General features: G+C 37.2%; 2 protein-coding genes across 4 annotated transcripts in view; one reads left to right on the plus strand and one right to left on the minus strand.

Annotated features, from left to right (window-relative positions):
- Positions 1 to 24,967, minus strand: part of CMSS1 (cms1 ribosomal small subunit homolog) — a 382,805-nt gene that overhangs the window by 301,325 nt on the left and 56,513 nt on the right. The window lies entirely within an intron of this gene.
- The window catches only part of LOC132012270 (filamin A-interacting protein 1-like), a 49,536-nt gene continuing 48,986 nt past the window's right edge, over positions 24,418 to 24,967 (plus strand). For both annotated transcript variants that reach the window (XM_059392094.1, XM_059392093.1), the window contains exon 1: positions 24,418 to 24,552. The gene's annotated coding sequence lies outside the window, so the exon portion shown is untranslated. The remainder of the gene's footprint in view (positions 24,553 to 24,967) is intronic.

Here is a 24,967-nt window from a genome sequence, read left to right on the forward strand (position 1 = left end):
ACCCACTGAGCCACCCAGGTGCCCCAAAAGTCTTTTTTTTTTTAAAGGACTTTATTTATTTAACAGAGAGAGAGAGAGTGCGAGCATGAGTGCACACAAGCATAAGCAGGGGGAGCGGCAGGAAGACAGAGAGGGAGAAGCAGGCTCCCTGCTGAGCAGAGAGCAGATGTGGGGCTCAGATGAGATGCTTAACCTATCAGACGCTTAACCAAATAAGCCGCGCAGGTGCCCTGAACACAAGTCTTATTAAGCAGTTAACTAAATCTTAGAAACAAATATGATGATATCGTCATAATAATTTCTGAACAAATAAAACAAAAAAAAATTTGTTCTGAGAAACAAATTATGTTTCTAACACTTTTCTCTAATAAAACAATAGGTCATAATTAAATTGTAAAGACTGGAAACACACTTCCTAACTAGTAGCCTTGTATGACATACAATTGGAAATGAGCTTCAGTGCCTTTAATATACATTAATATTTTTCTGTTAAGAAAAAAAATTTTTTTCAGAGTAGATCATTGTGGCTCTCAGTTGGTTAAGCATCTGACTTCAGCTCAGGTCATGATCTCAGCCTAGGACTGAGCTCCACTTCAGGCTCCCCATTTAGGGTGGGAGTCTGCTTCTCCATCTCCCCTTGTTCCTTCCGCTGCTGGTCCTCTCTCTCTCCCTCTTTCTCTCTCTACAATCTTTAAAAAAAAAAAGTATATCATCGTGCTTTCACAGTATGTAAAAACATCAAACTTGTGTCCTTTAAGGTAACTTTTGGAATCTCAACCTCTTGAAGAAAGATTTAGTTGCTATGGCAAAAAATCACAAACATTGTCACTGTAGAGTTCTTTATAAAAGAAGAGCATGCTTGAAGACAGAATTTGGGATCCATTTCTCTGTTCTTAGCCCTTCAAAGTGATTGTTCTCAAGTGCTTCCTCACTTTTTGTTTTTACTACTTTAATAAAGGGTCCTATTTCCTGATTAGGTTCTGTCTTTCTCCTCAGGAAAATTTTCTCTCAAGATCCCTGTATGGAGCTTCAATAGCTTAGTGTGACAGCCATTCACAAACAAAACAAACCTAGAAAATATATACATTCCACACACAGAAATGCTGGACTAATGGGGCATGCAGACTTTTAAAGTAAAACAGCCCTTCAATGGACGACCATACCAATTATGTGGCTAACATTAGGGAAACAAATTTTCCCTTGCCTTCCTATTGCCATATGCCTGTCATTTTCTCCCTATGATTTCCATTCACTGTTTCAAACATATGTTGCCACTTATTTGCCAGGAAAGAATCTCCGAACTACCCTTTATGTATGATGAAATGGCAGACGGAATGGAGCCAGAGAAAGCACGATTAGCAGTTATTCACACTTCTGTTTTCTCTTAACTTCCTTTTCTCTAAAGTGTATTTCTCATATGCTGGGAGGGACGTGTAATCATAAAGACATCTGTGATTCATGCTTTAGAATACAGAACAATTCCGTATAAGAGCAATGGATCTCTTTTCCACTGACCTGCATGCATGTCTCCTCTACAAAAGCCTATCTTTACAGTTTAGAAGTTGGTCAAACATAGGTGAGGGGCTCCTTTGTAAAACTCTCAGCAAACAATAATTCTTTTCTTTTCTAACAAGCACTGCTAGAATTTACCCAAGATTTAACCACAGTCTTTTAACAAGGCACCTGTTCCATGGGCTCGGGTTGCTTGGGGATTGATTGCCCTGTGTCAAGAGAAGAAAACACCATGGAGATTAGTTAAGAGGAAGGGATTTTCCAACAGAGATGAAGGAAATTTATGGAGATAAAATGTGGAAGTCTGGTTTTATATGTACACTAACAAGAAATGAATGCTTATTTCAGTCTGCACTGATTATCCTCTTTTGGCTTACTAAAACCCATCTATAGGTCAAGAAATATTGCCACGAATTAATAGTAATGTTACTGTTGAACTCAATTCCTTAAATTATATCTGGCACATACTACTAGGATCTTTCCTTCTTGTTGAAAAGGATATAGGCCAAAATACAAACTCTTGTCCATGAATAGAAAGGAAAAGAATAAAGGAACCCACAAATATTACCAATCATGTTTTAGGATATAGTCAATAAAAAAACAAAACAAAACCAAAACAGTCTTGCTGAGCAATAGCTCACTAAATCTATGAAGCGAACTGTGAAGCTAGTTGAATTATGATTCATCCTTTATTTAAAGGAGGATGTTTTCAGCTTTTCCAGTCATGAACATGGGTAACTGCAAGCTGCCCAAAAGAATATGCTGTCATGCCTGAACCTGGGAGAGTTAAGAATAAAATATATTAAGTTTAACTATTCTGGCCACATAAAATACATATAGGCATTCTCTGGGTTATGAACACCTGACTTGAGAATGTTCCCTCTCTGTAAAAAGCCAGCCCACATTCTGCTCAAAAGGATGACACCTGGAGGGCAAGAGTATTTCCAGAGCTACTTAATTCTCTTCACGCTGGCTGGCCAAGCGCTGCCATGAATATGGCAGGGAGGTATTCACCTGGAATCCAAAGTGGGAACCTGGAACACATTTGCTAATAAATATCATGTTATATGTAAAAAACAGGCTCCCAGCTAGTCCACAAAAAGTTAGTTGACCTGAAATACAGTTAAAATTTGCATGAATATTGTCCTCCACCACATGCTGTAACAATCACATTATGGATAAATCTTGTGAGCTATAATATTACTATATTATAGTATCACCAAGCCATTGCAGCTACCTAAATACAGGTTTTTGGCTTTATTATGGGTTTAGTAAGCCTTCTTGTGCTAGTCTAAGAATCAGTTCTCTACTTAGTAACATTGTTTCTATGAGGAAATATCTTACAAATAAACTTTGAAAGTCTTTTTTGCAAAATGGGAAACTTCCTACATTTTGAAGACTGAAGTATTCACTTCTTGCTGGAAGAACACAAATTGCCCTAAGATCTATAAATTCAGCATTATCACATGTTTCTTTCATGAACAAAAGAACCATAAGCAACACAGACTTTCAAAGCATAAGAAACAAATAACCAGAAATGGTTAGTCATAAAATGATGAGAACAGCACACCAGCACACAAGAGTAATGTAGCCAGCGGAAACCACCCTACCCAATGCCCCCACCTTCCTACCCTGTTCAGACCTGACACCAAACCAGTTCTTAGAGACTGTACATCTTTAGCATCCACAGAGGAGCAAATGGGGTGGTACTTTAATTGAACTTTTTAGGTGGCACCTTCTCTCACACCTTTCCAAACGTAGAATTTCTTCCTCTGCATGGAAAGGGCACTTTATTTAAGCACCTTGCATACTTCACTTAGTTGTTAACCAGTCTATCTCCCCTTCCCTATTAACACCTCTCCAATCAACCCTAGCTATAAATTCCTTGAAGCAGGCGATTTGTTTTATTTTCCACCATATAGCACAAAACTTTGAATGTAACAGTAGAGAGGAAAGGAACGAAGTTTACTGAAGACTGTTATATGCTGGTTCTATGTTAAATGGCTTTCTTCTCATCAAATATGTCTCATTTAACATAGTAGGCACTTAATAAATGAATGCTGAATGTATAGTCACCCAGCTTCAATAAAAAGAAAGCCTTAAAGAAGTTAAAAGGAACATCTGTGGGTTCAGCAAAGAGGGAGTCAGATATTTTACCTTCAAAATGCCTTTGGGATTGGTGGTAAAATCTAATTTTATTTTAAAATACCTATTTATTCTATAAAGGGATGTTGGTCAACAAAAATCATTTTCAATTAGCACAGAACTTTATTTAAGTATAAATCAGTCATCTACAGAGCATAAAGGATTCCACATGGAGATTAAAGCAGCTGGATGTTACTTTACAAAGATAGCCAACTCTGATAACTTACACTAAAAGAAGTAGCTATCTTCTTTCATCAAGCAAACTATATAATTCTTAAATGTCTACTATGATAGGAAAAAAATCCATAAAACCTCATACCTTAGCTATGATCTAGTCTTTGGAGAGAAGGCTTGAAATTCTATAAAATGGATAAGATATTTTTGAGCTTACCATTCAAAAGTACCCAGATTCTAAAAATGTTGTTACTGGGGGCACCTGGGTGGCTCAGTCAGTTGAGTATCCAACTCTTAGTTTTGCTCAGGTCATGATCGCAGGGTCCTGTGATGGAATTCCGCTGGGTTCCCCACCGGGCTCCCTACTACGGAGAGTCTACTTGTTTCCTCTCTCTCTGCCCCACTCCCTGCTCACGCACTCTCTCTCAAACAATCTGAGGAGAAACCTTTAAAAAAATAAAAATGTTAGAAATGGAGATAACTGAAAGCAAAAGGATGTGTCCTGATAGACCCCAGATTTGCTCATTGAAACACCTTGAGAATGAACAGGTACACAGGGCATCCTGCATTCACCAATTCATCCTGCATTGCCCATCCTAGACCACAGTCATCACTGTAGCCCTCTACCTCTTTGGGAACAGTCTGTGGGTTTTATCATATGAAAGGCAACCACAAGGTCAGAAAACATAAAGATCTAAATTGGGATGAGGGCTGCGGACTTGTTCACCCAATTTTTAAAAACTTCTAAGTCATTTCCTCCTGAAAATCATCTTCAGGATCTTATTCCTCCAACTCCTCACTGAGAAGAAAACAACTACAATAGAGTAATAAGGCACATACATACACATGTAATATAACACTTGTACACACATGCATGCACTCACATTTATCTAACTACTGAACAAAGATGAATAAAAATATGTGAACAGAAATAATGGTTTCTGTGATATTTATAACAAATTTGGTCACCAAATCATATTAAAAAAAGCAGTGATCTGACAAAATACGGTAACATCCCAATAAATAGCCTTAGGCAGGTGATCTTTTTCTTTTAATTAGGAAGTTTATAAACTTGGTTTTAGCAAAATTAGAAAGTACTGCCAGCAGAACACTTAAAAACATTTCTATCCACTGAACCTCTTCAATTTTGTTACTACTATTTTGTTTCTACTCTAAAACTAATTTCCATTTTTTAAAAGATTTTATTTATTTATTTGATATAGAGAGAGCACAAGTAGGCAGAGCAGCAGACAGATGGGCTGACAGAGGGAGAGGAGAAGCAGGCTCCCTGCTGAGCAGAGAGCCTGATGTGGGGCTTTATGCGGGGCTCAATCCCAGGACCCTGGAATCAACCTGAGCTGAAGGCAGACGGTTAACCAAGTCACCCAGACACCCCTAATTTCCACTTTTTAAGGGTAAAAGAACGATAGTGAATTAAGGGCAGGAACAATCTGAGGAGAAAGCAAGTAAGTAGGCTTACTACATGAACTTCTAAATCAGAACTATACATATAGAAACATGAGTTGGTAGGTCAGCCATAATGATAAATTTCATTATTACTTATAGCTGGGATTCTTAAGAAGCACGAACACCATATTCTCAAAGCTTATGAAACATTGATCCTAAAAGTAGAGATACACATTTTCACATAAGCTAAATAATTTTCCACATATAGCATTTATGGAGTCAGTGGAGTTAAAGAGGCCTAAATTCACTTTGTCAAACAGATTTAATATTCTGTGAGAATAGAATATAAATTTAGCCCACAGAAAAATGCTATATTATGTCTAAAGAAAATGATCAACAAGTGACACAGTATTAATACTCACTTTCCACAGGAAACAATAAATATCTGACTTTACCAATAAAGCATTACATCTAGTAGTTCTTAGCTACTAAAGGCTATGATAAAGAGTCTATAAAATAATGGCAATGGTTAGAAAATCAGTGGGGATTCTTCCTCCCCAAAACTATAGTTATGTTTTAGTTTTGAAGACTGATAGGTTTAAATGTCATAAAGCTTTAATCCTAATCACCTCTAATTTTTTGGCCAGAAAAGAAAAAGAAGTCATACACCACAGGACAAAATAGAATTTCAAATATGAGAGTTTCCTAACTTTTTTATTTTGGCCTTAAAGTTCACTTTAATAGAACAGTGAGCCACTCACTCACTCACTCACTCAGAACTATGTACGGTATAGGTCATGGATCAATTTAAAAAGAGCAGTACAAAGGTCCAGACCTTCTGACTGAAGTTTGTTCATGCAATTCACCCAGTTTGTGAGCATTGCTGAGAAGTGCTGAGCACAGCATTTCTGCAGCTCTTTCTGGAGTTAGCATCAATTGGGGTCTCCATACTCTTTACAGAGATAACTATAGGTCAACAGCATACTCAGAATTTAAACAAAAGAGAACTTCTAATAATAATCCATTGCCCACATGACTTACAGGAGTATGACACACTGTCCAGGTTAAGAACAAAATCTAATTGGTCTATGATGTCATTCACCTTTTTTCTGACAGTTCTGGACAGTAAGATAAAACAATAAGACTTTGGAGATGGGGTGGTGGGAAGAGTTATGAGAAAGGTTACCAGCTCCTTAGGAGAACCCAGAAGAGATAGTTCCTATTCTAACTCTGGGTGATGCATGTGATCTACCTCTGGATGTGATGCCTGGAAGTGCTGAGGCCATTTTGCTACCAGGGTGATGATGAAACCATCTAGGGGAAAAGTCCAGAGCCACAGAAACCAGAGAAGCAGAGGAAACATGTCATGTCTGGAGCCTGTCCCAAGTTTGGATTTTTTATTGTAAAATGATATATTTTGCCATTGTTCGAGGCAAAGGGAGTCCAGGTTTTCTGTTGATTATGGCTGGAAGCATCCTAGCTAATGTATCGTCTCCTTTCGGTTACTCACATTTTAGACTACTTAGATGACCTGGGGCACTGTTTTTAGGACAGTTCTCAATGGAGGCAAACAAATTAAAGTCACCATATCTTGGAAGTTCTTCCAAGATTCAAAGCTATCTTCTTACATTCCATGTTATGCTGTACAAAATTAGAGACTTAACTGGTGCTCTGTGAAAAGTTCCTGAGTTTAAGATGGGGCTACCTTCCTGAAAGTGGCATCATTCCTATAAGAATAATTTCACTTGGAAGCACTTAGAATTGAGACTTCGATAATTTCCGCTTTCTCACAGTGGTTCAGTAAAAGTATAGAGGAAGCTTCCTTTAACTCTCTTAGACTATCTCTCTACACCGGGCTCCGAGAAGTATGTGTTTGCCTAAACTCTCTACACTGGGCTCCGAGAAGTATGTGTTTGCCTAAACTAAGTAGTAACTGAAAAATCAGGAAAATAATTACATTTGCTATAAATGTAACTAGTAAGTGCCAGTGGATCAGAGCTACTCTAGACAGCAGACCTATGTTCCTATTAATGTATGGACTTAACAAAGACTAAAACTTAAAAAGTTTTGCTAAAAATTGAGCTTATATTTGAGACAATGTTTAGATTATTTGGCATCTGAAAAATTGCTGGTAGCCAATTAGTACAGTGAACAGTGAACAGAAATGCTGAGGTAAGCTTAAACTCCATTTCTTAGCAAAAAGGAACAAACAAGTGACTCTAACATATTAATCTGAAATATTTCCTACATAGTTTTCAGCTAGATTTTCACTATTAGACTATATTGCGCTAATATCCAATTCCAATGTTAAAACTGATTAGCTACTCTAAGTTTTTGTCTTACAAAAAAACCCTCCAAAACAATACCACCACCACCAAAACACCCAAGGTGCTAAGTAAAATGAATAAAATATTTTAAAATATACATCCTTGAGACAGCAAGTTATTAAGGAATATTCAAAGGTTAAAGACTGAATAAAAGTGAAAACTCAGCAGTGAAGTTAAGTAACAGCTATTGCTTTGAGAGCATTTTTAAAATTCTGTAAACTTGTATTTTAGATTTTATGGCATCAGATGGCACAGAGGACAAAGCCCAGGGTCCTCCCAACCCTACGTAGAGATAGATTGCAAAAAGCTAAACCATGAATGTAAAGGTGACTTAGAAACAAAATCAACCTCTAGGCACTGTAGGGAAAACTGCTTTCCTTGAACTATGGCATTTGGAGTAAGAGGAGAAATAAACTCCACTGATTAGTTATAATAAGAAGTTAGCCCGTATGAGAATTGGCAGCCCAAACTCATACTAACTGGGTAGTCTAAAACCAAAAAACAAAAAACCCTGCATCTAGAGATTCTAGGCTGAAAATACCCCCTGACATCTGGCAAAAAACAAATGTAAATCCTCCCTAGAGGAAGCCACTTTCAACCTAGGGTTCAAAGAATTCCCGCAAATAGAGTTCTAATATATAAGTTCATATTTTAAAATCTGAAAACACATTAAAAAATAATGCACAATAGTGCAACTGCAGGGTCACAGGGAAGCTCTATTTTTAATTTCTTAAAAAATCTCCACTGTTTCCCAAAGTCGTTATACCAACTTGCATTCCCATCAACAGTGTAAGACGGTTTCCCTTTCTCCACCTCCTCTCCAACATTTGTTACTGTCTTGTTAATTTAGTCCATTCTAACTGGTGTAAGGTGGTATCTCAATGTGGTTTTGATTTGAATCTCCCTGATGGCTAATGATGATGAACATTTTTTCATGTGTCTGTTAACCATTTGTATGTCTTCCTTGGAGAAGTGTCTGTTCATGTCTTCTGCTCATTTTTGATGTAATTATTTATTTTGTGTGTGTTGAGCCTGAGGAATTCTTTATAAATTTTGGATATCAGTCCTTTGTCTGTAGTGTCATTTGCAAATATCTTCTCCCATTTCATGGGCTGCCTCTTTGTTTTGCTGACTGTTTCCTTTGCTGTACAGAAGCTTTTGATCTTGATGAAGTCCCAAAAGTTCATTTTCACTTTTGTTTCCTTTGCCTTTGGAGACCTATCTTGAAAGAAGTTGCTGTGGCCGGTCAAAGAGGTTACTGCCTATGTTCTCCTTTAGGATTCTGATGGATTCCTGCCTCACGCTGAGGTCTTTTATCCATTTCTAGTTTATCTTTATGTATGGTGTGAGAAAGTAGTCAAGTTTCATTCTCCTACACATAGCCATCCAATTTTCCCAGCGCCAATTATTGAAGAGACAGTCTTTTCTCCACTGGATATTTTTTCCTGCTTTGTCGAAGATTATTTGACCATAAAGTTGAGGGTCCATATCTGGGCTCTCTACTCTGTTCCATTGGTCTATGTGTCTGTTTTTGTGCCAGTACCATGCTGTCTTGGTGATCACAGCTTTGTGGTAAAGTTTAAATCAGGCAACATGATGCCCCCAGCTTTGTTTTTCTTTTTCAACATTTCCTTAGCAATTCAGGTTCTCTTCTGGTTCCATACAAATTTTAGGATTGTTTGTTCCAGCTCTTTGAAAAATGTTGGTGGAATTTTGATTGGAATGGCACTGAAAGTATAGATTGCTCTAGGCAGTACAGACATTTTGTATTTACCCTAATGATACAGATGTAGTGAAAAGAAGGACCATCTGTACCCCAATGCTCATAGCAGCAATGGCCACAGTCACCAAACTGTGTAAAGAACCAAGACAAATGGATAAAGAGGGTGTGGTCCATATATACTATGGAGTATTATGCCTCCATCAAAAAGGATGAATACCCAAACTTTTGTATCAACATGGATGGGACTGGAAGAGGTTATGCTAAGTGAAATAAGTGAAGCAGAGAGAGTCAATATGGTTTTGCTTACTTGTGGAACAGAAGGAATAACATGGAGGACATGGGGAGATGCAGAGAACTGAGTTGGGGGAAATTGGAGGGGGAGATGAATCATGAGAGACTGGACTCTGAGAAACAAACTGAGGGTTTTGGAGGGGAGGGGGCTGGGGTGTTGGGTGAGTCTGGTGATGGGTATTATGGAGGGCATGTATTGCATGGAGCACTGGGTGTGGTGCATAAACAATGAATTCTGGAACACTAAAAAGAAATTTTAAAAAGATGTACAATGATTGAAAGAGAAATGAGAGTAGAACCAGAGCTGTTGATAAATAAATGATTTCAGATATCTACATTATCAGACTGCATGTAAAACACACTTAATATGTTAAAGATAAAAAAGGGATTGAAATTTCTAGTTAGAAATTTCTGATTAGAATAGTAAGACTATAAAAGATTAAACAAACTAGAAAAAACCCCCAAACTTTTGGAAATGAAAAGCATAATTGCACATCAGCATTGAGAATTACTAAACTATAAGAAAAATCTGAAGAAATTACAAAATGGAGCCAGGAGAGCTAAAGAGATAAAACAACTGAAAGAGTAGTTAAAGGATATGACAAACAGTCTAATTAAGACCATCTAATTAACATGTGTCTCAGTTTTAAAAGATAAAGAAAGAAAAAAAATTTTTCAGAAGATACATTTGTCAAGTTAACTTTGGTTAACAATATTCTAGAACTTAAGAAAGACACCAATCCACAGATTCAGGAATCTCAATGAAACCCAGGAAGGACAAAAGAAATCTGTACTTAAGTACATCATAATGAAATTGCAAAATATCAAAGATGAAGGCAAAATGAAAGAGCAGCCAGAGAGAATAGGAATGACACAGTAGATCAATGACTGACTTTTCAACATTAACACAGGAAGCCAGAAGTAGCATCGTATCTTCAATGTGCTGACAGAAAACAGTATCAACCTAGAAGTCTCCACTCAGTAAAAATCTTCCTAAGAACAAGGGTAAAATAAAGACATTCAAATAAATAAAAAGAGTGCACAAAGAGCAGACTTCCACTAAAGGAACTTCAAAAATATGCATTCAGATGGAAGAAAAGTGATCCCAGGTGGAAGTGTGGAATAAAAGAAGGGATGATTTGGAAAGAAAGTGGTAAATATGTTGGTGCATCTAAACCAACACTAACTAAAATAACAATAACAGATGATGATAAAATCTTGGAGAATTAAAAAAGAAACTAAAATACAAGACAACATAAGACAAGTAATTTATAAATCAGAATGGTATACTCAGAATTAGTGTTTGAAATTATTTAAGTTTTGGGGGGATTAAAATGCTGATTAACTTTAGACTGATAACTTTAACTTGTGAGGTAGAATTTATAGGGCAATTAATTCCTAACAGAAGAGAAACAGTTTGTAACTTCTAAAGTAAAAAGGGAGAAAATAAATAAAAATAAAATTCAAAATAAGCTAAGAAATAAAATAACTAAAGTAAAAAAGGTGGTAAAAATAGGAACATCAGATAAGATGGCAAAAGTAAAATCCAAATAAGTCAATAATCGCTGTAATACAACTAAATGGTCATGTTAAAAGACAAAGATTGTCAGACTGGATTAAAACAATTCTAACAATAATAATTCCCAACTGCATGCAGTTCATAAGTGACTCACTGGAACATAAGAATATAGCAAAGCTGAAAAGGGGTTGGAAAAAAGATATCAGGCAACTACTAACCAAAAGAAAGGTTACATAGCTATGTTAATATGAGACAAAAGGGACTTCAAGGTGGAAAAATCTATAGTCATTATATAATATAAAGGAATTCTATTTCTGAGAAATAGTTTGAACTTACATGCATCTGAAAATAATGTAAAGCAAGAACTGTAAATATGTAAAGCAAGAACTGACAGAAACACAAAGACAGACTAATCCATCATCACAGTGGAAGATTCTAACATATATCTCATAGCCGTTAATAAATCAAGCAGCCAAAAATCAGTCAGGTTGTAGAAGATTCTAACAACACAATAAGTAAACTTTATCTAGTGAGCATTGTTCTTAATTCCTACGGATTATACACTATACTCTCTTCAAGCAGATAGGGAACTTGTAAAAAAAACTAACTACCCAGTGAGACCATAAAACAAACCTTAAAAAACTTCAAAAGGTAGGGGCACCTGGGTGGCTCAGTGGGTTAAAGCCTCTGACTTCAGCTCTGCTCGTGATCTCAGGGTCCTGGGATCGAGCCCACATGGGGCTCCTTGCTCAGCGGGGAGCCTGCTTCTCCCTCTCCTGCTCCCCATTTGTGTTCCCTCTCTCCCTGTGTCTCTGTCAAATAAATAAATATCTTAAAAAAAAAGACAAAACCAAACTTCAAAAGGTAGATAACATACTGACTATATTTTCTGACCATAATATAATGGGTGATAAAAAGATCTCTCCCTCTACCCAAAAATACATGTTTAAAAATTAAAAAACAATTCTAAATAACTCATGAACCCAAAAGAAAGATGAAAGCCCAATAAAATCATGAGGTAGCCGGAAAAAACTACAGTTCCTAGCACAGCTATTCTAAATAATAAAATTTATGAAATACTGAAACTGACCCAAACAAAACAATCAGAATTTCTTTTCTTAGAAGATGAAAAACTGGGGTGCCTGGGTTGCTCAGAGGGTTAAGCCTCTGCCTTTTGGTTCAGGTCATGATCTCAGGGTCCTGGGATTGAGCCCCGCATCAGGCTCTCTGCTCAGCAGGGAGCCTGCTTCCCCTCTCTGTCTGTTTCTGCCTACTTGTGATCTCTCTCTGTCAAATAAATAAATGAAATCTTTAAAAAAAAAAAAAAAAGAAGAAAAATTGTTTCAACAAAAAGCATTCTGAGAAGATTCTTTTCTCAAGTTATCATACAAAAATAGCAAATAAAACTGCTGATAGCTAAATAGTTAAGAAGGTGTACCTAAAACTAAAGATCCTCCCTCCATTTTCAGTAATGGATCATATAGATACCTCTGCAAAGAACATCATTAAAATTAATAAACAAACAAGCAAACAAATCATTTGTTCATTCAGTGATTCATATTCAGAGTGTCGTATATGTGTGTGTGTGTGAAATATAATCAGCCTTGGAAGATCTTTACCCAACTACTCACTTTTTTCTGGGAAGAGTCTTTGATAAATTATTACTAGCCAAGTAAATGGCTTAAGAGAGCCATTAGTTGAACAACCATTCTAATATTTAATAAGACTAAAATAAGGCTCAGTCAGTTGGGCGGTTGCCTTCGGCTCAGGTCATGATCCCAGGGTCATGGGATCGAGTCCCACATCAAGCCACCTGCTCAGTGGGAAGTCTGCTTCTCCTGGCTGCTGTTCCCCCTGCTTGTGTGCTCGCTTTCTCTCTCTCTCTCTGACAAATAAATAATTAAAACCTAAAAAAAAAAAAAAAGACAAATAAATTGTCTTATTTAATTAAAACATTATGGATCTATTTTATTTTGAAATTCAGAAAAGGTCTTTAAAATGTTTCAGAAGAGGCTGTTCCATACCCTCACTTCTCCAAAGATTGTACCTTTAAAATTTAAAGGTACATTTAAAATTGCTTTCAATATATTACTCAGCTGCTCAAAAACTGCCAATGGCACCTTGTTGTCTGTAACACTGAGTTGAAATCCAAACCACATTGCTTGAATTATAAGACCCATTTATAGTTTGGCTCCATCTTATATGATCACTCTCTCCTCCAGGGCTGCAATGTCTAGCACTTGCACAGCTGCCTGTAGAGGGTCACCACTGTTCAACAAGAGATAATCAGTGATCCCATTCAATCCAGGGTTCCTTTGGTCTATCATTCTCCTTCATGGAATTCTTTAAATACCCTTCAAGAGCCAGATGAACTTTAACTTCTGTTATGAAGACCTTCCAGATATTTCTAGGCCTAACATACTTTTACCAAATGCAGCATCCCAACTCAATTGCCTTTTAGCTTTTCTTCATTTGTTTATCTACCCATCAAATCTGGGTAGGGTCATGCTTTATACTCTCTTCCTCCCTTGCCATGAACTCAGCATAGTAATAAACAGACACAGAAGGTGCTCAAACAATAGTTGCTGAATGCCTCTTGAAAGAATATAGTAGATGCAGTCTAGGCCTAACTCTTGTATAATTATAAATCACCAAAGACACACACACACACACACATTATTACCTTTAAAAATTCCAACTTCTTTAATTAAGAAGGGAAAATATTGTATCTTTTTTTACCTATTTAATTACATTGCAATAAGCAAATATTATGAACAAAGGGTTTTTTTTCTTCCAGGAATTTTAATAATATTTTCTCATTTGTACTACCTAATTGAAGAATACAGCCTTTTTATCTTCTTAAGAGCATAAATGTTTTTAAATGTACAAGTGGAAGCCATGCATCAATGCCAATCACCCTCCCACCAACCTACTACTAACATACTGGCATAAATGAATATTGATAATCATTGTGCACAAAAAGTGCTATTAGTTATTGAGGTCACCATGACTAGATGAAAAGATATTTCACTTAGCCTTTGGGGAACAAATTCCCATTCCTGACCTAACAGCTGAGTTCCACTGTTTTTCATTTCCTCTTGTAATTATTGGTGAGTGTACATGAAAGTCTGCATATGTACATGTGTAATGTGTGTGTGTGTGTGTGTGTGTGCACGTTGAGCAGGGAGGAGGAAAGAAAGAAAAAGAGTTAGACATCTGTTCCATAGGTTTTTAGTAAATTGTAGCCATAGATAGAGGACAAATGGATGGATGGACAGGTGGATGCATACATGCATGCATGGATGGAGACTGTTTTTAACCAAAGTGAGCACCTCTCTGAGGTGAAGTGAGACCTAAACCACTTTCCTATTTTAAGTCTATTATATATTTAGAAAAAGGAAGAAATGCCAAATGTAAGTTTATGAACTCCTGCTAAATTTTAACCCCTTGCATTTAATAAAGAACTCTTATTAATTTCTGCAAAAAAGGTAAGATGATGAAATTTAACTGGGTTATTTATAAGATATACTTGAAAATTAATTTATAGCACACTTAAATGGCACAGTATAATAATGACACAAATTAGCAATCAATCATATGATAAATCTGTACTCTATCCACCTTATCAGAGTACATCAGTGCTTGAATACAAATCTCAGTTTCTCAATTTGAGGTCACTGATCATCAGCATCAGTGATTCTCGAGTTTCCCAGTGCTAAAAATGGGTTGGGACTTAAACATACTGGCATCATTAGGGCAGTAGTCATTTGGAGTAATTTAAAGTTGATTCTGCATGTTTTAAAACTCAACTGGAGCAGTAGTCATTAGAACTGATTATGGTTGAAAAGCAATCACTGTTTTTTAAGTTATGATTTGCCAAGAAGCCACTGTTAGGCCATAGCTGATTGCCTGAGAAGGGACGCTGCTCTTGAAGTTTTTATTCCTTGAGTCTGTGGGTTGTCAGAGCAGTATCATGATAAAGTTTTCCCCTTTGGATGGTTAAATATACCCAAGGGCAAATTTCCTTAGCAAATAATATTTGTGGTCAAGGGAATTAAAGAAACTTGATTAAATGAAAGAAAGAATAGTTTCTAGATTAAGATTTAATTAGTATTCACTTGATTTAAAAGCACAAGGACATAATCTATCACTGTAAATTGTATCCTATAGCATCTTGCACATGCATTTGTCTCAGTGGAGCTGTGAAATAAATGGCACATAAAATAAATCAAAAGCTAGTAAGTCAATGAATGGAAGTAGTCAGATAATGAAAGATCATTACCTCTTTTCTCCTGCTTGATCCAAAACAGTCTCTTCTATTCATCAGGTTTATGGAGTATCTACTCTGTGTGGAGTATTATTGTTCCAGCCCTCATATAAAATCTCAAAAAGCAGGAAGGAGGTTTGAGATATCAAGGCAGAGGGCATGGCACAGTGACTGGCACATGGTAGGCTCTCAATAAATGGCAGCAATGCCTTTCCTTTCCCTTCCTATTCTCTGCATCTTTTTTATATAAATGGCATATTTGAGCTCTGAAATCTAAATCACAGGACTGAGAATATATCTGATAAAAGTCTTAAATTTATATCATAATCTAAAAAGATAAAGAATTTACAGATTCAGAAGTTGGCAATAAATGAAAGAAGTTTAAAACACTGTATGATAGGATTTTACATGATCCCTTCAATGTGGTTTCTATTAATGTTATTGTTGTTTTAATGCTTATAGGGGCATAAACAATTAGAGAGGCAGAGAGGGAGAGAGGGAAGGAGGGAGGGAGGAAAGGAAGGAAGAAGGGAAAGAAGGAAGAGAGGAAGGCAGGCAGGTGAGGGAAGCTGGGAAGGAGGTAAGAGGAGGAGAGAGAAAAAACTGTACAAAGCAGAAATACTTTAGAGTTCTATAGTAGAAAAGGCAACATACTCTGGCCTGAGCCCTGCCCCATCTGTGTATCGATAAACAGAATACCGCACAGTGTGGCTTTCACTTATATGAACTATAAGATGAGGTGGCTGACCAAATTTTCTCCAAGATCTATTCTCACTCTACCAACCCATAGTGCAAGCCCAGTGAACTAGGTGGCAGATAAGAGAAGTACAAAGTTCTATGCCTCTGTGTTATAGTGTTTATCCCCTAAGTTCAAATCCTACTACAAGACACTGAATATGATTTCTACCAGTTTCTTGCTGAAGTCAGTCTACAGTTCAAACCCTGGTGCCACTGTGACATTGGACAGGTTACTTAATCTCTCTGTTCCTCAGTTATCTATCCTTCAGAGTCATTATGCGGATCAAAGTTGATATTATATGTAAAACATATACTGCATAGCATCTATTAAACATTAAATGTGCCATCTACTATTGTTATTATAACAAAGATGTAATACAAACAAAACCAGCAGAGGATAGAAGGGATTAGCTTTCATTATAGAGGCAATACATGAAGAAAATACTTAGGTATGTAGTTGGTCATTAGGAGGCTGGTGATCAGTAAGCTCAATGACAGTAGTCTGATGTGGTCACCAGAAAATGTTAAGAAAACACAAAAGACTTTACACGAAGTCTGTAAAAGGGAAGATGATCCTAATAATATACTGAAGTAATTTGTTCATTCTGAGCACCAAACTTTTAGAAAGAGAGTATGAAAAGATTCAAATTATAAAAATAGGAACAGATTTAGGACAAATTGTCTTCAAATATTTAAAACACTCTCATGTCAAAGCAATGCATTTATTCAGTAGGACTCCCTGGAAAAACCAAGAATAGTCAGTAGCAGTTAGAGGACGCCAGTTTTCAGTAAGGAATGAAATGGATTTGTTGGGGAAGTAAGAAATCCTTGGAGCTATTCGGTGCTGACTAATGACAAATGGATGTGCAAGTACCAACTCCTGGAAAAAAAGTAGTTCTCACTCAAGAGAGAATTCAATCTAAGGATGAACACAAGACGTTCGACATCCCTTCCACCTGCGTTTCATGATGTAAATGTCTAGTAACATAAATTGTAATAGCATTTCTCATGTATAGAATGGCCCCCTGGCACGAATGCAAGATAATGGTGTTAAATGAGAGCACAGAATTAATATTAAAAATTCAGATCTTTCCATTACATTTTTGGCTGGAGTTGTCAAAGCATGGTCAATCTTAATCGCATGAGTTGATTACCAGTCATATGTAGATCTTCAATTTGAAAGAAATGCAACAAAAATACTGTATTTTTTGCTCATAAAGTGGATAACAAGCTCATTAATGCTCCAAATTATTTCTGTAGTATAAACCTAAGTAAATTACTCTAATATTAATTATAATTTCAAACATATTCTGACAGTACTAATGATACCGTTTAATTAAGACAGTTTTGATTTTTCATGTTTCCTAAAAGAGATATGCAGATCTGTAAAACACAGTTGGCTGGGTTACCAATTTACTTTTGACCTCAGGCCAAGTCCTTAAACCTCTCTGAGGTCCAATTATCTCATCTATTTAAAAAGGGGGAAGAAGGGATGGCAATAAGTAAAGCAAGTATTTTCCAAGGCCTTTTACACTCTAAAATGTGCTTTTATGAAATGATCATCCTTCAAAATAAAACTCAAAGCATAGTTTTCTTTATATATATATATATATATATATATATATATATATATATATATATTTCTTTATTTGTTCATCATTTTCCCCATATTTTCCCATTATTTAGCCATAATACAGGGAATTGAAGCATTTAGTTTATAACACCACCAGTGACTGCTCTATGAGAGAGTTTTATTCTGTCCTTCTGGGGTTTGGAAGAAATTACTTCACTGAGGGAGGGGATTTTACAGCTAGAAACCATCTTCACATCAAACAATAATTAACTATAAATAATGGACAAAGCAGGTTTGGAGACAGGAAGGGAGAGTGTAAAATGTCTCTTTCATAAATATAATCTTGGAATGAACCATTTACTTTACTTCCTAACTGCTTTATTTCCTCAGGCCTTCTAGACCCACTTCAGTGAATTTATATTAAAAGCTAATCCTCCTGTTTTGCGATACTTGAGTTTCCAATGATGAAAGAAAAACATAAAGTCAACCCACCCATCTGCTTTTCACCTTTACCTAACTATTCCAATGATATCCTAAACTATACCAGTAACTCCCCCAAAATAAAACCTGTTCAAAAATCTGTATTTTGAATCTATAGGTCTTTCTTTATAAAATTTAGCCTGGAATCAACCTTCACAATTATATTCTGTGGGACTATTTTCTTTAAAAATCAACTACTTAAAAAAATGGGGTACAAACCATTAGACAAGGTCCCTTTAAAGAGGGACTGGGCAAAGTGCTGAGAACAATCTGTACTGGCAAGGGACAAAAAAGATGACCTAATAGGTCTTTTCTGTCTCTAATTTCTGTGATTCGAGGATTTTTTTACTCCTGCAGTAATATTTGTGAGTTTAACAGTTTCTCAAAACTATTATTAGCTACCAAGGAAACGCAAAATGTTTGCAGAAATAAATAAGCACATGGACTGGACCTAAATAGCAGGCTTTTCCAGTTCCCTACTTAATAATCTTATGGTGGTGTCAGATTATCAATTCTTTATTCTCTCCAAGTCATTCTGTTCACCTACTGGCATGCTCACTAGAATCCCCTAGCCAAGTCATAGCATCCATGTAAACCAAGAACAGGAGGTTCCTGGATTAATAGGAGAGTCTCTATTAAATGTAGGCTTTGCTGCTTCACTTGTGGAGGAACAAAAGCTACAGCACTGTCAGAGGGACAGTAGGCAGTGGCTGGCTTTGTGGCCACCATTTCTAGGGACAATATGCAAATACATGCTTTTAAATGACCCCCTGTCTACAGAAAAGCAATGAACATGATTAAAATATATAAAGATAAAAGAACAAAAAATACATATATAGGCCATAGTGGGATAACACAGATATTTTATAAATGTTTATAAAGAGTAAAAGGGAACACAGTGCAGTTGACCCTTAAAGAAATGTAAGGATTAGGAGCACCAAATCCTGTGCAGTCAAAAATTTGCATATAAATTTGTCTCCCCAAAACTTAATTATTAATAACCTACCATTGAACAGAAGCCTTACTAATAACATTAATAATTAACACATATTTTATAATACATATTATATATTATAATCTTGTGATAAAGTATGCTAAAGAAAAATATATTGTTAATAAAATCATAAGGAAAATACACTTATAGTAGTGCACTGTAAAAAAGTCTGCATATCGGGGTGCCTGGGTGGCTCAGAGGGTTAAAGCCTCTGCCTTCGGCTCAGGTCATGATCCCATGGGATTGAACCCCGCACTGGGCTCTCTGCTCAGCAGGGAGCTTGCTTTCCTTCCTCTCTCTCTGCCTGTCTCTCTGCCTACTTGTGATCTCTGTCAAATAAATTAAAAAAAAAAAAAAAAAGTTTGCATATATGTGGACCCATGCAGTTCAAGTCTGTTTAAGGGTCAATTGTACATCTAACTGTTAATAGTTGGCAGTATTCATGAGGTAGGACTAGATGTAAAATGTCTTTTCTACTTTTCTGCATTTTGCAAATTATCATGGACACTGAACTGTTCTATAATTGATTTTCAAAGCCACAAAAAAATCATCTAATTAACAGTCTTCCCATTCACTAGTATTACTACTGTATTACCACTGATACTTACTGTAATCAGCCTGAGTTTGCTCTCAAGAGTATTAGTCCCTGTTGTAAAACCAAAGTCAGCTGACGTATGAATAGGAATAGCTGAAGGACTTCTGGAAACTTCAAGGACTACAGAGGACAGGAGATTTGGGTTGCAGATAAGAGCAAGTGGGTCTCTATGAAACTTCAGTTCACTGTAACCCATTAACTATTGGTGAGAGGCTCTATCTAGGTGCACAGTGCAAGTGTTGTGCTGCCTAGAGATATGGTAGATTTTGTGTGGGCACTTATTTTTTTTTTTAAAGATTATTTATTTATTTGACAGAAAAAGAGTGAGAGTGAGAGAGAGCGAGCAGAAGCAGGGGGGAGTGGCAGGCAGAGGGACAGACGGAGAAGCAGGCTCCCTGCTGAGCAGGGAGCCCAATGACATGGGGCTCAATCTCAGGATCACAGGATCATGACCCAAGCCAAAGGCAGATACTCAACCAACTGAGCCACCCAGGTGCCCCTTGTGTGGGTACTTACATGTACAAAACTAGGCAGAAGACACCTGGGCAATAGAAGAGTAAAGGAATAGGTTAGAAAACTGATCCTTTAGGGTGCCTGGCTAGCTCAGTGGGTAGACTGTGCGACTCTTAATCTCAGGGTTGTGATTTCAAGCCCTAGGTTGGATATGGAGACTACTTTAAAAATAAAATAAAATGCTATTTAAAAAAAAGAAAAGAAAAAAAGGAAAGCGATTGTTTTTGGCATGGAGAGAAGGTACTTTTGCCCTGAGACTTCCCTTTTGGCTCTACATTCTACAGCTGCCCACATATGGTGCTCAGTCCCTTCCTTTAAGCTGTGTAGCTGCAGAGGAGAGATCAGCACTGGATACATGGCAGGCTAGCCTGATGCTCACAGTCAACACTGCTTTCGAAGAAGCCTGCCAGTGAGGTATTAGAATGTTCCCTGAGGTGGAATACTACAATGCCAAAGGCTTACACTAGGGCTAATCCAACTTCAGCCTAAGGTAATATGAAACTATAGAAACTTTTCCCATGCTATCCTGGATCTGTCCCCACTATGCTCAGCTTCTCATATAGGACATGCCTGTGATAAGGATTGTTTTCCTTTGTGTGTTATGGTGTTTTCACATACACTATTTTATAGAGGCAAAGGAGCAAACATATCACATTCAAAGTAAGTGTTACTATACCATAAATCCCAAAAGAGTTCCCAGGGAGCAGAGTACATCATCCCTTAACTGATGAAAGAAGCAGTAGTTAAAATTGTGGGCAGCTGGGAAGAAAGGTGTAGTTAATTATGAATACTGCTTCTCCTGTACTTATCTGAATGAGGAAAAGACTTCACCAGCCACAAGAAGAAACTAAGGCAGGGAGACGGGATGTGAAAGAAAGTAAGAGTAGTTATGTCGCAAAGAGAAACTGGCTTTGACATGCTTAGTAACATGTTGGTAGTATTTCTAAACAGTTAAATGACAATACTGTGTACATGGCTAATAACATCGGTAGCTGCGATCAATGTATCGAACTCCTGGCATTAGCTTGAACCATGGGAAATTGCTGATATTCAACTGTTTTTGACTAACAAAAGTGATTCCTATGGTTCAATTAAACAGATACATTCTAGTTTCCACCCTTGCTGCCTACAAACCCTTCTTCCTCATTAGAAAGCAATTAGATTGGTAGAAAAATTCATCTGAATCATTTCCAAATAACAACCTAAAGCTACTACTCATTAAAATTAAAATTACTCCTTATAGAGAGGACTTAAATTTGTAGTTATACTTATTTGTAGGAAATTTTGGATTATAAAATAAAAGAGTCATATAGCAATTGGACAATAAAATTTTCAGTAAAAATGTAAGTAAAATTTTCTCAGCCAAGACTGAGGCACAGTGGTCATAATTCCATTCTTTTGATAAATATATGTCAGAAGCCAAGAAAATAAAGTTTATATCTCAAAGAGAATGTTCATAGGGGAAGAAGGAAATAAAAGTCTACCTGAGGACTCCTGTGGCCAGTAGAACATAGTAACAATGACTGGTTGGAGTTTCCAATACAAGACCCAGAGTGCTCTTTCTTGTGTCAGATAGAGATCCCCCCTGCTTAAGACCATTGACTTTCATCTGTCGGAAAACTGTCATAATGTTCTAATTTTATTAGACCAAAACATGTTGCCAACATTCTCAAAAAAGCTGTCTTAGTCAATATACAAATTCTCAAAAAAGCTGTCTTAGTCAATATACAAATCCATGAGATCTCCAATGTGAATGACTTCCCTAGGGTTATTCAGCACATAATCAGGGTGGCTCTGGTGGGTGGCCTGCAAAGGTCAGTCTTGGTTTTCCTGGTATAACATTCAGTCTAGAAAATAAAAATAGAAACTTCTGAACTAAATCCAAGCATTTCTTTACTAACACTTCTGAGAGATTCTGAGCAAAGCATTAAGAGAAGACTAAGGCTGTACACATAAACACTGGTTCAAATCACTACATTTGTTACTTTATTAGCAATATGACCTTGGGCAAGCTATCTTACCCTTCCAAATGTGTTTCTTCATCTGAAAAGTATGACTAATACCAAGTTACAATGATGGAGTACTTGTAGAACACTAAGAACTGTGACTAGCATGAACTAAAAAGCTCAACAATGTTATTATTGGTTCCTGAAGAGTGGTATACACCATGATCTCAGTCAGAATGCTGAGTCATAGCTGGATCAGAGATCACTGCTTCAGGGAGTAACGGGACACCAGGAAAGGCACACAAGGAGTAAGGAGTTCTAATCCTCTTTTCTCTTGCTTCAAAACCCTAGACAAGGGTTGTATACACTTAACTTCTCTGTTCTTCAGCTACTGCAGTTAAACAAAAGAAGGAAATAATGCGGCACAGTTTACAGGGGAAGTGGGAAATCAAAAATACGGAAGTAAACGCAAAGCATGAGTACAAAAATGTGGGAAAGAAAAGAGTCCAATGTTGGGAAATCTCTGTACCTATAAAGGGAAAGGAGGCAAAACCAGTTATAAAAATGTTGGCGTAGGTTAAAGATACTTTGTTACCAGTTTGAAGCTGAGATACAGGAATTTATGCAACTTTCACCACAATCATTTTATCTCATTTATAATGAATCAAATCTAGCATACAAATCTCAAAGACATGTTTAATAAGTAAAGGGCAAGTACAGGAGACTAAAAAGATTCAAATACCCTTCACAACTATAAGGTAGAAAAACAAAACTAAAAAACTAATATCTAAAATGGTAATAAAAAAGTATAAATCAAATATTAAATTTTAACCTCAATTGAAGGGTATAGTCATTGGCTTCTCAAAACGGTATATATATAAAAAGCAGAAGTTTAACAGGCTTCTCAGTAGAGAGTGATCTAGAAGGCCTATCAAAGTGAGCTCACAGTTTAGAAAAGATGACACACGTTTTTGTGCCCCATATCTTTTTTTCACCATTTTCACTCACTATATATTCTCTGCAACCAGCCTTCCTTTACTCCAAACTAAGGAAAAGAAACAAAACTATTTTCATTATTCCTGTTTGACAAAACATATGGAAACAGTAATTCTATAAACCTATGTACATCATAATAGGAAACAATCCTATCTTAATGTTTATTTTTAAAGAGTTAAATAGACTTAAGTCACTAAAACTACTCAATTCATTTGAAGCTTGCAAATAAGGCAGCCATAGCCCTAATTCACTAAGCAGATTCACCTAGTTAGCTATAACTTCAGAGATTACTTCTCTTATTAATGTGCAAAATAATTAAGAGGCTAGTTCTCATTTCCCAGAAAAAGAATTTATAAATCTGCCCCATACTAGAGGTTTAATTCAGTCATATTTGATCAGTTTCTTTTTTCTTCTCATGTCTTTGTTTGCTGGTAGAGGAAAACAAATGGATTAAAACTGGTCCTCAAGTTCTATTTTTATACTTTATCTTGAAAGTATAGCACAAAACATTTATTTTTTTAATAAAACTTTACCTGACAAATAAACATTAGTTTGAACTACTTTCGTTAAAACACAGGCATGCAGAAATGAAGAACTAGGAGGTTCTTTCAGGAAAAACACTGAAAAAATCAGATTTCATCTGGCCTTCCCATCATCACTTGAAGAATTGTTTGGTAGTTACATCATCAGGAAATAAAATACTATCCTCTGAGGACCCCTACTCTTTACAAAAAGGAAAGAGGAGGTTTGAAGTCTAAATCACCCCCGGGGATATCTCAAAAAAAAAAATCCCAAAACCAAAAAAAGCTTCTGGCTCCCTCTCTCGCCTCCCCCCAGCAACCAAAAAAACAAATGTAACAACAATGTATTTACAAAAGTTTAAACAAGAATACAGGATGTGCATTTAAGAATCTGAAGCAATAGCAAGAGCTTTAAAGCCCTAGAAGGGAAAAAAGTTACTAACGGATGGACCATGACCCCCAGTGACTTGGTTAGCCAGGCAGGAGGGCGCCGGCGTCCCGGGCCCGCCGCCCATTCCCTCCCTGCAGGGAGCCGGGGACCGACAGTCCGTTCACACGGTCCGAACGTCGGCGGACCTGGGGCGCATTGCCGCTGCTGCGCCGTCACCGCCGTCGCCGCGGATCTGGCTGTCACCCGCGCCCCCACCGCCTGCGCCGCACACGCGGAGTGCCTTATAAGGCAGCGCAGTGACGTAACGCCCTTAGGTCGGGCGCGCTCAGCGCCCCGCTCGCATTGTTCGGGCGACTCCCGGAGCGCGCACAGCCCGCTCGCAGCGCCGCGAGAGTGCGGCCCCCTTCGGTCCCCGCCCGGCCCCGGCGCAGGCAGCTCAGGTAAGCCCGGGAGAGCCGCTCAGCTCCAGCAAGGGGCACTGCTGTCAGAAAGCCAGGCGGACTGTAGGTGTCTTTTAAAGTTATCAGCATCACAAACTGCAGACAGGTTTCGAAAAGCGCGTCCAGTGAACCCTAGGTTCAAAACCTTTTCAACTCACACAAAACTTAAAAAGTTTACTCTGATAGAGAAAAGAGATTTGGGACTTGATTTTAAATGATGAGAGCTGGTGGATGACTACATATTACAAGCTCTCTCCAAGTGAGCCACAACTGAATCCTGCCTGTGTTCAGAAATCTTTGGGAAAGGGTGGTGGGAGGGATATATTGTAATACCACAACTAAATCTGATCTTATCTCTCCTCGGACTTGAATTCCCTTATGTCTAACAAGAACAAAGTGCCAAACACTACCAGAT

The sequence above is a fragment of the Mustela nigripes genome, chromosome 2 (assembly GCF_022355385.1).
Source record: "Mustela nigripes isolate SB6536 chromosome 2, MUSNIG.SB6536, whole genome shotgun sequence".
NCBI lineage: Eukaryota > Metazoa > Chordata > Mammalia > Carnivora > Mustelidae > Mustela > Mustela nigripes.